Source organism: Melospiza georgiana, chromosome 3 (genome assembly GCF_028018845.1).
Source record: "Melospiza georgiana isolate bMelGeo1 chromosome 3, bMelGeo1.pri, whole genome shotgun sequence".
NCBI lineage: Eukaryota > Metazoa > Chordata > Aves > Passeriformes > Passerellidae > Melospiza > Melospiza georgiana.
In genome coordinates this window covers 69,591,311-69,604,083 of record NC_080432.1, presented here as the reverse complement: position 1 = coordinate 69,604,083, position 12,773 = coordinate 69,591,311, and the positions used below count along the sequence as shown (strand labels likewise).

The window sequence follows — 12,773 nt, the reverse complement described above, 5'->3', positions numbered from 1 at the left end:
AAGATTGGGAGTAAGATATTTTGAACTTTGTGATTAAATGTTTTAGCAGCTGTTGCTGTAAAGACTTAAATATGCTTCCAATTTTTTTTTTCAAACAGGTATCTCATCGCCTTGGAGGTAATTGAATACCTGCAGGATACAGGCATAAAGTAGGTATGATAGCATGATAGCATTTTATTTGGTATTAATGGTTTTACTGGAACATGTAATTACTGGAATGGTTGTGTACTCCTTGGCATAAGTGTACATGAAAGAGTGTGTTCCACAGAACAGGAGTACAGCTCTAAAAACCTACTACACTTAATAATATTGCTTTGCAAAGCAAATGAGTGTACCTCTGCCTGCCAATTAAATTGTATTGTGGGTGGAAAAATTAATTTGGACACAAGGCAAGGAGAACACTGCTTTTTTTTTATTATTGTTATTTTTATTGCTGACTGGGGAGTGCCCAGGTTAACATTATATCTGTTTTCCCTGTTTTACACCCTTGTGCATGGCATGGATGAAGCAGTTTTCTTCTACAGATCCTCCCCCTCACCAAACAATCAATTCTAGGATGTATCTTTTTCTTTTAAGTGTGCATGGTGGGGGTTTCTTTACAAGTAGCAGTTTTCTATTATTGTACGGACAGGCTTTCCCCCCTACCCAGGTTCTAACTCAGAACAGATAAACTTGTGCTTCTCCTAATTTCAGCATTCACTTGTGCATGCAAGTGAATGCTGAAATTAATCATCAGTCAGCAAAACTGAAGTGACAGTGATCTCTGTACATTTAAAGGCATTGGCTACAGTTTTGCTGAGTCACAGCCAGAATGAGGAAAACATTAACACACTGACTGGTGCAGTTCAGAGCTGGTGACGTAAAGATATGCTGTGATGTTTGAGAACATATGTACAAACTTATTGGTAGACCAGTTGATATAGGCAGGCCTAGAAGGAAAATAATTTCAGGTTATAGATGCCCAACACAGTAAGCAAATCGCTTTCAAGTGGTACATGAAGGGGAGTCCTGGCCACCATTGTGAAAGACACCAACCCATTAGCAGTGCAAATTTCTGACTGCCAGCACAGCTGGAAGGATAGAGGTGAAGAGCTGGCAGATGGAGCTGGATCCCACCTTATGTATGGGGGAAGGCAGGGATCCTGCAGCGTGAGAGTATGAGACATGCTGTGCGAGTGAGCAGAAAAAGATGTGTGTCAGAAAAGGTGGAGCTGGGAGAACAAAGACCTGCTTCTTGCCTGTGCCCAGGAGTGCTGCTGAGAGTGACTGACAACAACTGGTGCTCCCCCTCTGCCAGTGACCTTCTGGTGCACAGGCAAAACCCAGGAGAAAGGTTCACCTGCCTGCAGCTTCCTTGTCACCCATGCCCTTTTACCAAGAATTATGTGAATTACCTTCAAAGACAGGAGTTCCCACAATTCGTCCATGTATCTAATTCCTCCAAAAATGTGTTGTTCTTCAGATACACTATGTTGCGTTACACTGTTGAAAAGCTTGGCCTTTAAACCTCTCTCACTCCTTCTGCAATGATAATCCTACATTGTCAGTCAGTTGCCTTAAAACTCAGGGTATTTTGTCAGCCCACTGTAATGTTATTTTTAGCACAAGCAAACAGAAACCAGACAGACTCATGATCAGTCCTTTGGGGAAACGGAGGTAGAAGGATGAAGAGAGAGGAAGAGACTTCTCCTCTTGAAGATTTTTCCTGTTAGTCACAGCACTGAGGAAAAACAAACTCCATATGGAATAGATCATGTAAGGCCTTTAAAACATATTTGGAGAGACTGTACAGTTTCTTAAAGGAACTTGGAATAGTCAGTGGTTTGGGGCTTTTGCTGTATTTCCCATTTGGGGATGTGTGTGCGTTTTCATTTGTTTTAATTTGGACTGAGTTAAATGCATGAAGTAGTAGTTTGTTTTATTACCATCTTTCAAAGATCTATTCATAAAGGAAAAACATTCCCTGATTCCCCAAATGGGAAAGAGTTACAAATGCTTCTCTCCCAGTAGTTTCATCAGAGAAGTATTGCTGCTTTTTTTCTTGATGTTTTTTTCAATTTTTTTTTCTATTGACTTGCAAATGAAGGCTAACTTTTTGTTCCCAGCACAAGGCCAGAGTGTAGTGTGCTGAGGCAAGGATGTGTGCTCAGCTGGATGCTGAATCCAGACATAGAGTAGGTACGTAGTGCAGATCACAACCAGTGGGCTGATTTTACTGAAGCTACTAAATCTCATCTGAAATTGCCCTTTTCCCACTTGCCCCCCTGCTATGCGACTTTGTAGAATACCATTCCACAGTATTTACTGTGGAGTCCAGCCTTCTGTGATCTGCTTTTCCTGCCTGGTAGGACAGTGATGTCTCCCAAGGAAATAGGAGTGGAGTGAGATTTACCCCTTGGTGATACGGTTCTTCACCCAGAGGGTGGCTGGGCACTGGAACAGACTCCCCAGGGAAATGGTCACAGCACCAGCCTGGCAGAGCTCAAGGAGCATTTGGATAACGCTCTCAGGCACAGGGTGGGATTCCTGGGGCTGTGCTCTGCAGGACCAGGACTTGGACTTGATGATCCTTGTCAGTTCTTTCTAACTCAGAATATTCTGTGATTCTATGATAACTCTGCTGTAATTCTGCAATGTCAATAAATGTTATGTGCAAGAACAGCTGTAATTAAAACATTTGAGGATTTTTTTTTTTTCTTGAAAAGGTAATACAGTCCCACTTATTAAACACAAACTTTTGTTTAGAAATGGGCCCCAAATGAATTAATAAATGGGGTAATCTTTTAAAATTCAGCACTGGTCTGAAGAATATTCAGCATGTATATTGGGAAAGAGCTCTGGGCTTCTGAATCAATGATAGAGAAACAGACCCTGACCAAGGTGTTTTGGTGGTTTTGGGCGAGTTTTTTTTGTTTGTTTTTTAAGGATTCCAATGAGAACAGGTAAGGTGAAGGCAAACACTGAAACTTCCTGCTTTTCTGAATTACTACTGTAATTACTTCTTGTGACATCTGAAAAGTATGAGCTGTTCTAACCTCTCAATTTTCCTTGCATTCCACATGCTGTGTATTAGCATGAGTAGAGGGAGAAACTGTTATAGAACAAAAGCAATACAGCTTTACTAAATGTGAAATATGGAATGAGGTTTCACAGGAAACCAAGAATTTTGTTAGGGCTCGGAGGAATAAGGAGCACTGAACAGGTATGAAGAATTCAGGCTTTATTTAAGCCAGTTTTTTTCTCTTTTGTGTGTGTCTTTTTAATGTATCTTTTTTAATGTTGTGTTACTTTTAACACACCTTTCCAAAGAAGATGACCACGAAGCAGGTGTAATGTCTATCCACAACCTCTTGGAATTTGCTTTTCACCGGTCTGTATTTCGTGGTGGACTTACCCCCTTCGCATCTTGGCAATTTGGTAAACTCATTTACAGAAGCTCTCTCAGACCTGTGAATTGAATTTCAGACCTGTGGTGGCGGAGAGGAGCCGGTGGGCTGCTCGGCGAGGCGGGGATGGGGCTCGCAGGGCGGAGAGGCTGTGACCTGACACACGGGGGAGGGCAGGAGAGCCCAGCGCTTTTACCTCCGTGAAAACAGTAGCGGATTTTTAATTTTTTTTTTCTTTCCATCCCCCATTCCCTTTTCCTCCCTTCTTCTTGCCGGGGCTGTAATCCGACTGCTCTCTTTGGCTCCATTCCAGAGACAAATCCGAGTGTTTAATCCCCGTTCCCCCCTTTCCCAGCCTCGGGGGCCGGGGGGTGGCGGAGCAGGGAGGGGCAGGAGAGCCGAGCAAGCCCCAGCCCCGAGCCGGGCCAGGCCTCCCCGGGGAGGGGCTGAGGCAGCGGCTGGGCTGCGGGAGCTGCATGGAGGAGGGGAGGTGCACAGACTCCTCTGCCCGGCCGGCAGCAGGAGGAGGAAGTTTGGCGATTAAGCGGCTGCCCGGAGCTGCAGCGCACGGAGTGAGCCGGGGCGCGGCCGCGGGCGCTGCGGGGCGGACAGCCGGCAGCCGCTGCACGGGCTGCGGAGCGGGCTGAGCTCCCGCACTCCACCCGCACCCCCGCGCCTGGATTTCCAGCGGGAGGAGGAGCGCTGGAAAGACGGCGAGAGGCTGCCGGTGAGCGCTGCCGGGGGCTTTGTTCGGTGGGGCGCGCCGGGGAGGGGGCGGCGGCTCCCGGAGCGGCTCCCGGAGCGGGGCGGGCCGGTGGGACGGGAGGCACCCGGTGTCCCGCAGCCCCCGAGACCGCGGCGGGGGCTCGGCAGCGCAGCGCGTTCGGTGAGCGCAGCCTTTGTGCGCTCCCGCCGCAGGCACCGTGCGCCCGGCTCCCAGCGCGGCCGCCGCGCCGCTTTGTGCCCCGCCGGGGCAGCCCGGCCGAGCTGCACCGGCTCAGCCCGAGCCTGGCGGCGTCAGCGACTGTCAGCGGCGAGGGAGAAGGTACTTCTTTTAAAATACGATAAAATTCCATAGGGCCTCAGGTTCTGTGGGGATGCTTTAACCAACCCCCAAAACCCATCCTCTATTTAAAAAAATGTTTTAAAGTTAATGGGATTGTGATAAGTATGGCCTAAAGAGGTTTAAAAATATGATTGATCTATTGTTAAGTAGCAGGAGCTTTGATTCTGTGGCGAGGCAGTGGGGCAGAGCTGCCCTATAGGGTCCTGTATGCATTTCCCCATATCCTGCGCTCATCTTTTCCTTGCTTTGCGGGTCGTGTGTACCAGTCCCTGTTGCTGGAAGAGAAGCCCTTCAGATCTCATCCTTCAGTGACAGACCTGAGGCACTCGTTTCCTTCTTTCTTCACAAGCCACACTGCTCCAAGTATGAGAGAAAAGGACCCGAAACAAACTTAGATGAACGTTCAGCTGGTTTCCAATACGGTCTCTTTCTAGTTGGCTTTTTTTCCTCTTTTGATTATTAATTGGCAGGCACAGAAAGAGCTGTGGCCTTGCTTTTTTCTTTTAATGCTTACTGGTACTTCAGCAGTTTAGTAACCCTGCCTAGAGAACCTGATGACTTATAGGTGTGTTTTGAAAGCTGTGTAATAAGAGCCTACTAATAGTCATCTTTTGCTACTGTTTCATTCTTGGAGGGAGCAGTCTTTGCTGCTGGAGAGCTGCGGTTCGAATTTCCACAAGCGTTTGTTGCCCATGCCTCTAGCTAAATTTATAAAGGAATCCTGTTAGCTTGTGTGAAGCTAAATCTGGATGTAGCAACTCCTGGCTGCACAATTCACTGTGGTTGGCAAGGCACAATGTATAGCTTCCTTGAGATTTATTTTTAGGGTTTTTCCCCCCTGGTGTGTGTAGGGCACGTAGTTGTCATAACTTTGGGAACTCTTCACCAATGTGTGTGTGGGTGCTTTGGGATGAAAACATAAGAGTTTTGCTAAGGTTAGGAAATGTATTAATAGAGTGCTTGTCTCGAAAATATGAGAAGGCAGTTTGAGATTGGCCTCTTAATGAATATTGGTATTGTTCTCAGGTCCATGCAGATGCTTAGCTATTAAACTTGGACTCCACTTCTGCTCTGCGTTTTCAGTTGGCAGACTAGAAATAGTGCAGAACACTCTGATAAAAAGTTCAGTTTTAAATGTGTTCATTTACGGGAATGCTGGCTGTTTCTCACAGATCTGGAGAGCCCTAAGCTAACAATGTGGATCTGTGGACACACAACTTAGTGCATCTCTGCAGAGGCATGTTATGATTCTAACACTAGGTGTTAAGGTGTCATTTTTCTTGCTGTTTTACTTTTGATTTTCCAAAAAACAAAAAGAGAAAGGAAAAACAAATAGGTTTGTAGCCTAATCAGTTTGTAATTTATAGTCTTACTTGATAACATCTTGCAAAGACAGCATTGACTTGATTTTTAAGTGGAAATCTTCAAGTAGTGAACCTAGTTTGTTGGCAGCTCTCATCATTTCAGGACATCTGCTAATGTGTTCTTCCTTGGGCAGGATGTGAGACTACAGATTAACTGTCTAGAGGCATACTTTGAGACTAAAGTGTTTGATTGTGAGGCCATGGAAAAAGGTAGAAAGGGTTTGGAACTAAGTGAACGCTTGGTACCTTCCTGTGTAGAAGTGGGCTGTTTTTGTCTAGGTTTTTTATGGGGTCGTGTTTTGGGTTTCTTTGTAGTTTTGTTTTGTTGTTTTATTTAAAACCTTTGTTGTTCCCTAGAAGGGAAGTGAGAATACCTACTTACTTTCCTAATAAGTGGCACGTAGTGAGCTTGGGTACTTTTTGCTAATGTTATTTGTGTAGGTTGGTTTGTTTGAACCTTTCACTGACACAGTCTTTCATGTGGCACCGGTGATAGTATTTCTGTGAAGTCATTTGGAGCAGTATGCATGTTTGAAAGCTGCCTTGTGTGCATTTATTTGGATTGGGCTGTTGTATACCTGTTGTCCTCTGCCTTTCATATGCTTGTGATTTCTTGGCTCCCGTTCAGGAAAGGCTTTTTAAAGCCCTGCTAACCAGATAGGGCTGTAGCAACTGACAGAGGCATTTACTTGAAGTAGTGCTTTATTGTCTTTGAATGCAAACTCAGCAATGCAGAGCTGGTCTGTTTCTCTAACCATAGAACACTAACAGACCTGTAATTTGACATTGGCTTCTGCCATTTTATCTTGCTTTCTGGTAGCATCACCCATACAACTTATAGGCTCTGGTGAGTACTTTTGAGATCAACCCAGAAATGGGGAAAATTACAAAATCTGCTGTTACTAATTGTGAAGAGTAGATCCACAGATTAGCCTGAGATACTGCTATTGAAAAAAGTTTATGTACAGAGGTGTCATCTCTAAAATTGTCAATCTCTAAAAAAGACCAATCCTAAACCAAAGCAATTCTTAGGGAAGGATACTACAGAATGGATGGAGCTTTTTTATTTTATCTCTTCATTTTTTAAAGAATTCCAAAATAGCAATATTTTAACAGATACTTAGCACAGTTGTTAAAGTATGCCGGAGACTCATTCAACTGTTGGCTTTTATTTATTTATTTATTCATTTATTCATTTTCTTCATGCTTGGTTGCATCAGTTGCAGTTGCTGGGCACCACTAAGTCTCTACTGGCTAAGCCAGAGCTGCAGCTCTTGGTCTTGGGAGCATGGGGTTGTGAAGAAGAGGGACCACATTTCTGGTTGGCAGCATGGCCCTGTCATGCACCCCAACTCCATAGGGTCAGGAAGTAATGGGAACATCCAAGCTGATGAAGGGAGCCATTTGCAGGCTCCATTTAGAAGTGTTTCTCAGATTGGACATGTATAGAGCTGTGGCAGTTATGAATTAGAACAAAGGAATTAATCTGATGCATCTGATGCTCTTTTGCATTCAGTTGTGTTGAGAAGGAAGGTTGCTGTGTTAAAGAAATTTTTTATTGACATGTTAAATTAATTATGGCTTTAAGTTATTTTGCCATAAATTTCTTAATTGCCTAATATAGTGAACAGATAGATAATATATATCTAGAATATATAATAATAATATATCTAGATGATAATATATCTAGAAGATAGAATAGAAGATAGAATAATAAAGTATGAAAAAATATAAGTTAATAATGTAATGTCTACTGAAGACATTTGGAGAGATGGTGATCCTCTTATAATAAACTGGATTTTTTTCTGGTGGGGACAATGAGGATGTCTTACCAGTACTTACTCTAAATGACATTCTGTTTCTGTAGAGTTAAGAGGGGGAGGTGGGGGAAAAGAATTTTTGCAGCCCTCAGCAAAGTCTGGAGTGACTGAAAGGCTTGCAGAACTGTTGCTGAATGGTTAATTCTGAGAACCTGCATTACTGTCACTGCACATAGAAAGTTGTAGCTAGTAGGACTGTCAATGAGGAAAAAAAAGTGGAAGAAAGTGTTATTCTTGTAAACTTAGAATGCAAAGGATGTGGAGCCTAGATTTCCCCGCCACTTTAGAAAAGCTTCACACACCAAGTGAGTGGTGAAACCACAAAACTGGCCTCGGAACGGGAGTAAAGGGAATGAAGAGTAAAGTCAATCTTAGTGCAGTGGCAACAGTTGCAACTCTAAGTACAGGAGTCTTTTATATATGTGGATGAGAATACAAAAGATGAATGTGAACAGATTTAATAATAACTAAAGGTACCAGTATGGCCTGTTGGTATTCATTAATTAAAAAAAAAAAGTGTGTGACAAACTATCTCTTAGTGCTTAAAGTCTCCCAAATCACTTAAGGATATAAACTTTTTTTTTTTTTTTTTTTTTTTTTTTTTTAGTTATGGTGTTTGTATGAAATAGGTGAGTCTAGGCTGATTCACCAAAGGTTGAGTTTATATGAACTTGGTCTGAAATAGGCTTAACCATGAACTTGATTACAAATACAGGAAGAGAAAGGGGCCTAGTCAGGGAGGACTGGGGAAGGAAATGGAGGGGAAAACTACTTATACCTATGAAGGAGGCCTGAAAGAAGCAGTTGTCTAAGCCATGCTACAACTATTAAAACCATTCTCATCTCTTGACTGGGGTGCCTAATGAAGTACCTGCATGTGGGAGTGGTCACTACCTGTGTTTTCACTAATCACAATGCAGAGCATTGCTAGTAAAATACAAAGCAAGGCAACACTGTGAAAATTTATCTGTAAGAGTGACTTCATGCATTTGACTTGATTCTTTTATTCCTTCCTCAACATGAGCTCCACTAGTGCTGCTTCCTAATGTTCTCTGGGACCATGATGATTATATGCTAGGAGAGGCTGCATGTGTTTTTTATAAGGGTAATGAACAGGTATAAATTGAGCTGGCAGCAGTTTCCCATGTAAACTTTAAACTGAAGCAGTGCTAATTAACTTTGAATCCTTTAAGTCTTGCTTGCCTGCTCTGAGTTTCAGACTGCAAGTGGTGCCAAACCTCTTCCTGTAAGCATACATTCTGTAGAAACTTGCTTGTGAGCCCTGCCCAAATGTTTTAAAACCTAACTTAATGAATGCTAACATTTAAATATTTGAACCTTCATATCCATTCTGTGTTTCAGGATCACGCTCCAAGCATTAATACCATTCAGCTACTGTTTTCTGCTGATAAGATGCATGCTTCCTTTCCCTGGAAGTACAGAGCAGAGATAAAAAGTGTGTCATGGCTACAGTGATTGAATCACCTGCTCATTTGCTTGCTCACAGCCATTGGAGATAAAACCTTGGGGAGAGGATGGCTGTTTGGGTTGTCGTAAGGAGCGGTATCGGGAACAGCGTAACAGCCGGTTTCTTTTCATGGTCATGGCTGACATCTTCCAGCCCTGTCATCTGGGTGTGGGCTTCAAGGTCGGCCTCTGCCTTTTAATTAGCCCACATAAGGAGTCTCTAGCTCCTAGATTTAGTGCATAGGCTATAGTGCTTGTACTTTCTCCTGTCCTTCCCCTTGTGTTATGCAAAGTTATCTGTAAACACAGACAAGTTTTCCTCCCTAACCTCCTGTAAACGTTGGTTTGTTAAAGTATTTAGAAAATGTTGACCCTCAAGTACGTCCCGTAAGATTAGATACACTGTCTGCTGCAGCTTCATTGTGATTTCTACATACTGGAATCAATGTGTTGTTTGGGGGTTTTCTTTCTGTCTTTGTTTCTTTTTCAGTATTTGCATTGCCTGTCCCAGTGAGTCCAGATCCATAGCTGATGTCCCAACATGTTTCAGAAAGGCAGAGACAGAGCAGCTTCCATTCTGCTGCTGCCACTGGTCTGTGGTGCTTCAGTGTAAAGTAACATAGTGCTTTGTGTCCTTGATGTCTGATATGGGGGAAAAATGATAGTTCCTTCTTTGTAAATAATTTCGAAAATAGGTGAGATGAAGAACTACTTATTTGCACGTCAGAAATCTTTATCACTTCAGTATGCACAGAGCTTTCCACTTATTGTTTTAAACTGAAACCAAGTTAATAGCAGAAACTTGGGTTTGGCTTACAAGCAGTATTGGTGCTGCCAAGATGAGCGTGCTTCATACTCAAGTGCTTGTGAAGCTTTCTCACTGTTTAGTTTCCAGTTCCTTCTCCCTATCCTGATAACAGGCCTCGTGAGGTTGCTCAGAGAGCTGTCACACCTCAGTGTCTGTGTGATGGCATCATAGTTCATTTGCTTGTGTCACATCACATTCAGTTGCTTGTGGAAGCACTAATTTCTCTGAAGAATCAGCAGTCAGCCTATTTGAGTGGTAGACAAAGATGTGTTTAACAATAAACCATTACTGAATTTGGAGAGATAGTTTGCCTTCCCTCATACTCTACCAGCATGTGGTTTGTAACATCTTTCTGTCAGTCTCTTCTGGTAATTGTCAGTCTCTCTCATGTTGGATGAATCTGAAGTCATAAATCTCTGATTTGCTTTATCTTGGTCATTCTGTGCTCCTTCTGCCTTGAAAAGGGTTGCTGTCTGTGTCCTGCTGGCAGACAGGACCACTTAGTCCACTCCTCACTGGATACAGCCTCTGGCAATCCTTGCCTTATCAGGTTGGTTGCACTGTGAAGGCTCTTCTGCCTGATGGTATGAGGAGATTGCCTCCATCATCTCTTCCTCCTGAGCTTGAACTCATTCAATCTCCTGAGTTTTCCCAGATTTCTGGAGCAAAGCTGCTGACTTTCTTAAGTCAGTACCATGCATCAGGCACAGTGTAGATAGATGTTTTTTTTGGTAGGCCACTCTAGAATACTGTGATCTGTTATTAAGTGGAAGTAAGTAATTTCTGAGGGCATTAATGACCATTTAATCTCCAAGATTTTTTTCTGGTATCTTGGGACTGCCCAAGACTGACTTGGCATGCTTGTGCTCCTCCATTACTTTAGATGACATGGGTCCTTTTCTCAGGTGAAAAGGACAAGTTTTCTGCAGACCTTCCCTTCAGGAATTGTTTTCCATTTTCTTAGAGCCTGCCAGAGGGAAGTGCAGACCAGAGCACTAAGAAAACCCCACTTCTAGTGTGAAGGACAGAGTGGTTTGCTAAGGCACAAGCCATGCTGGGCAGATTTTAGAGCTGATCTCCTGGTGCTGACTCATCCTGGTGATCTCAGTAACTGCAGTTTGCACTTTGCCACTTTACCTGCAGCAGCTGTCTCCTTGGCAGTGTGGCCTGTTCCCAACACAGGTGTGCTTCCTCACTTGTGGCTGTGCATGCTGACAGGGTCACTTGTGTTCTTCATCTTAGGCCTAGGCTGTCCTGCTGTGCCAAGCACACTGCAGATCCAAAAGGATCCATGCTGAAGAGGTTCTTTCTGCAACCTTGCAGCAGAGGATCCTGCTGATAAACAACCTTTGCTCTCAAACACAGATTTGGCTCTTGCACTCCTCAGGCCCCTTTAAAGCAGTTTGTTCATCCAAAGCACAGAATAGGTGTGCTTTGGATGACTCAGAATCCAACAAGGTCAAAGCAAGGAGAATAGGTCATTCTTTTTCTGCCCTGTTTTGGTGAAGCATTGGTGTGATTGGGACCTGTAATATGCACAGGTAGGGTATGGAGAAGAAAGGTTTTCTCCCAGACACCACTGCATGCTGTTTGTATAGGATAGGGGCTGCGGCTGCTTTTCAAGGAAGAATTCTGGAAAAAAAAAAAACATGATGATCTCATTTGCTCTCTTCAGAAGAAAAGCTGGTCATCAGCCTTTGTTACTGAAGATCTGTTGCTTGTGAGTCTCTTTTCATCTCAAGAAGGGACAGTGCTGACACACATACCTGACAGATGCACCTGCCCACCCTGGCTGTGTGCATCATGCAGCTCCTGGATCTTCCACAGGGGTCTGGATGCTTGGGCCATCTGGGTGCTTCTTTGTTGGTGCTGTCTCATAGGGAGTCTGCCCACTAAATGTTATGGGTTTTTTCCCTTTTGCTCTTTAAATCAATGTCCGTGTTGCACAAAGAGTTCTTTCACTATTTAATAGAGGATCAGTGATGTCCATCCTCTGATGATTTTAGGAAAATGTACTGGGTTGGTTCCTTTTATTTGTTAATTATAAATATTGAGTCATATCAGGGGGTGATTAGTTCTGGTATCTGGATCACAGTTACTTGTCTATGCCCATACTTGCCCAGTGCTGGCTTCTTTCTGGGGACAGTTTGAGGTCATAGCAAGGATGGTCTGGAGGAGTTCTGGCAAAGACTCACTCAGCTGTTGACCTTGTCATGCAACTCACCTTTGTGCTGTTCACTGTTGTGAATGGGTAGAGTGAAAGAAACTCCTGGAGCACTGCATGAACTTAGTCCATGAAATTAGCTTAATGCGTCTGGGAAAGCTCTCAGCTGATTGCATGTGGAATAAATCCGTTTGCTTGGGATGTGGTGCATTTTCCGTCTGTTAATGGGTTCTGTCGTGCACTGAGAAGGTGCTACAGCATGTGGCCTTCCTGTAACAGCAAACTGCATTCCTCAGCCAGAAAAGCTGGGCTTTAGGAACTGGCACATAGCTCAGTAAAAGTCATGTCAAATAAATTTTTACTTTAGTCCTCCTCTCTGGTGATTAAACTTGCACAATGGTTTGCTGTCTAGCACATGTGAACATCTACTAAGGATTTTATTCTGAGCTTTTCTTAGAGGGTCAGTATGTGGAATTGTTCAGCAAGTGTTTGTTTTAAAATGCTACAGTATACGTTGACACAATTTTATTATGTCCAATGCGCAATAAAATCCAGGTTGTCGGGATGGAGTTGTATGGGTATGAGGTGTGGCTGGGGACTAGGTGAGAGCAGGAATGTCAATGAATGGTATGAATATCTTGATATCCTACTTGAAATGGAAGCAAATTCCCACCTGTAATTTTGTGGAACACAATTAC

At 43.5% G+C, this 12,773-nt stretch overlaps 1 protein-coding gene across 2 annotated transcripts in view; it reads left to right on the top strand.

The window, feature by feature from the left end:
- Positions 1-3,975: 3,975 nt before the first annotated feature.
- The window catches only part of PLEKHG1 (pleckstrin homology and RhoGEF domain containing G1), a 125,525-nt gene continuing 116,727 nt past the window's right edge, over positions 3,976-12,773 (top strand). The window contains exon 1 of one of the 2 annotated variants that reach the window (XM_058021159.1): positions 3,976-4,113. The gene's annotated coding sequence lies outside the window, so the exon portion shown is untranslated. Of the gene's footprint in view, positions 4,114-4,362; positions 4,432-12,773 lie in introns of those variants that run through there. The other variant, XM_058021160.1, reaches the window with a different exon arrangement.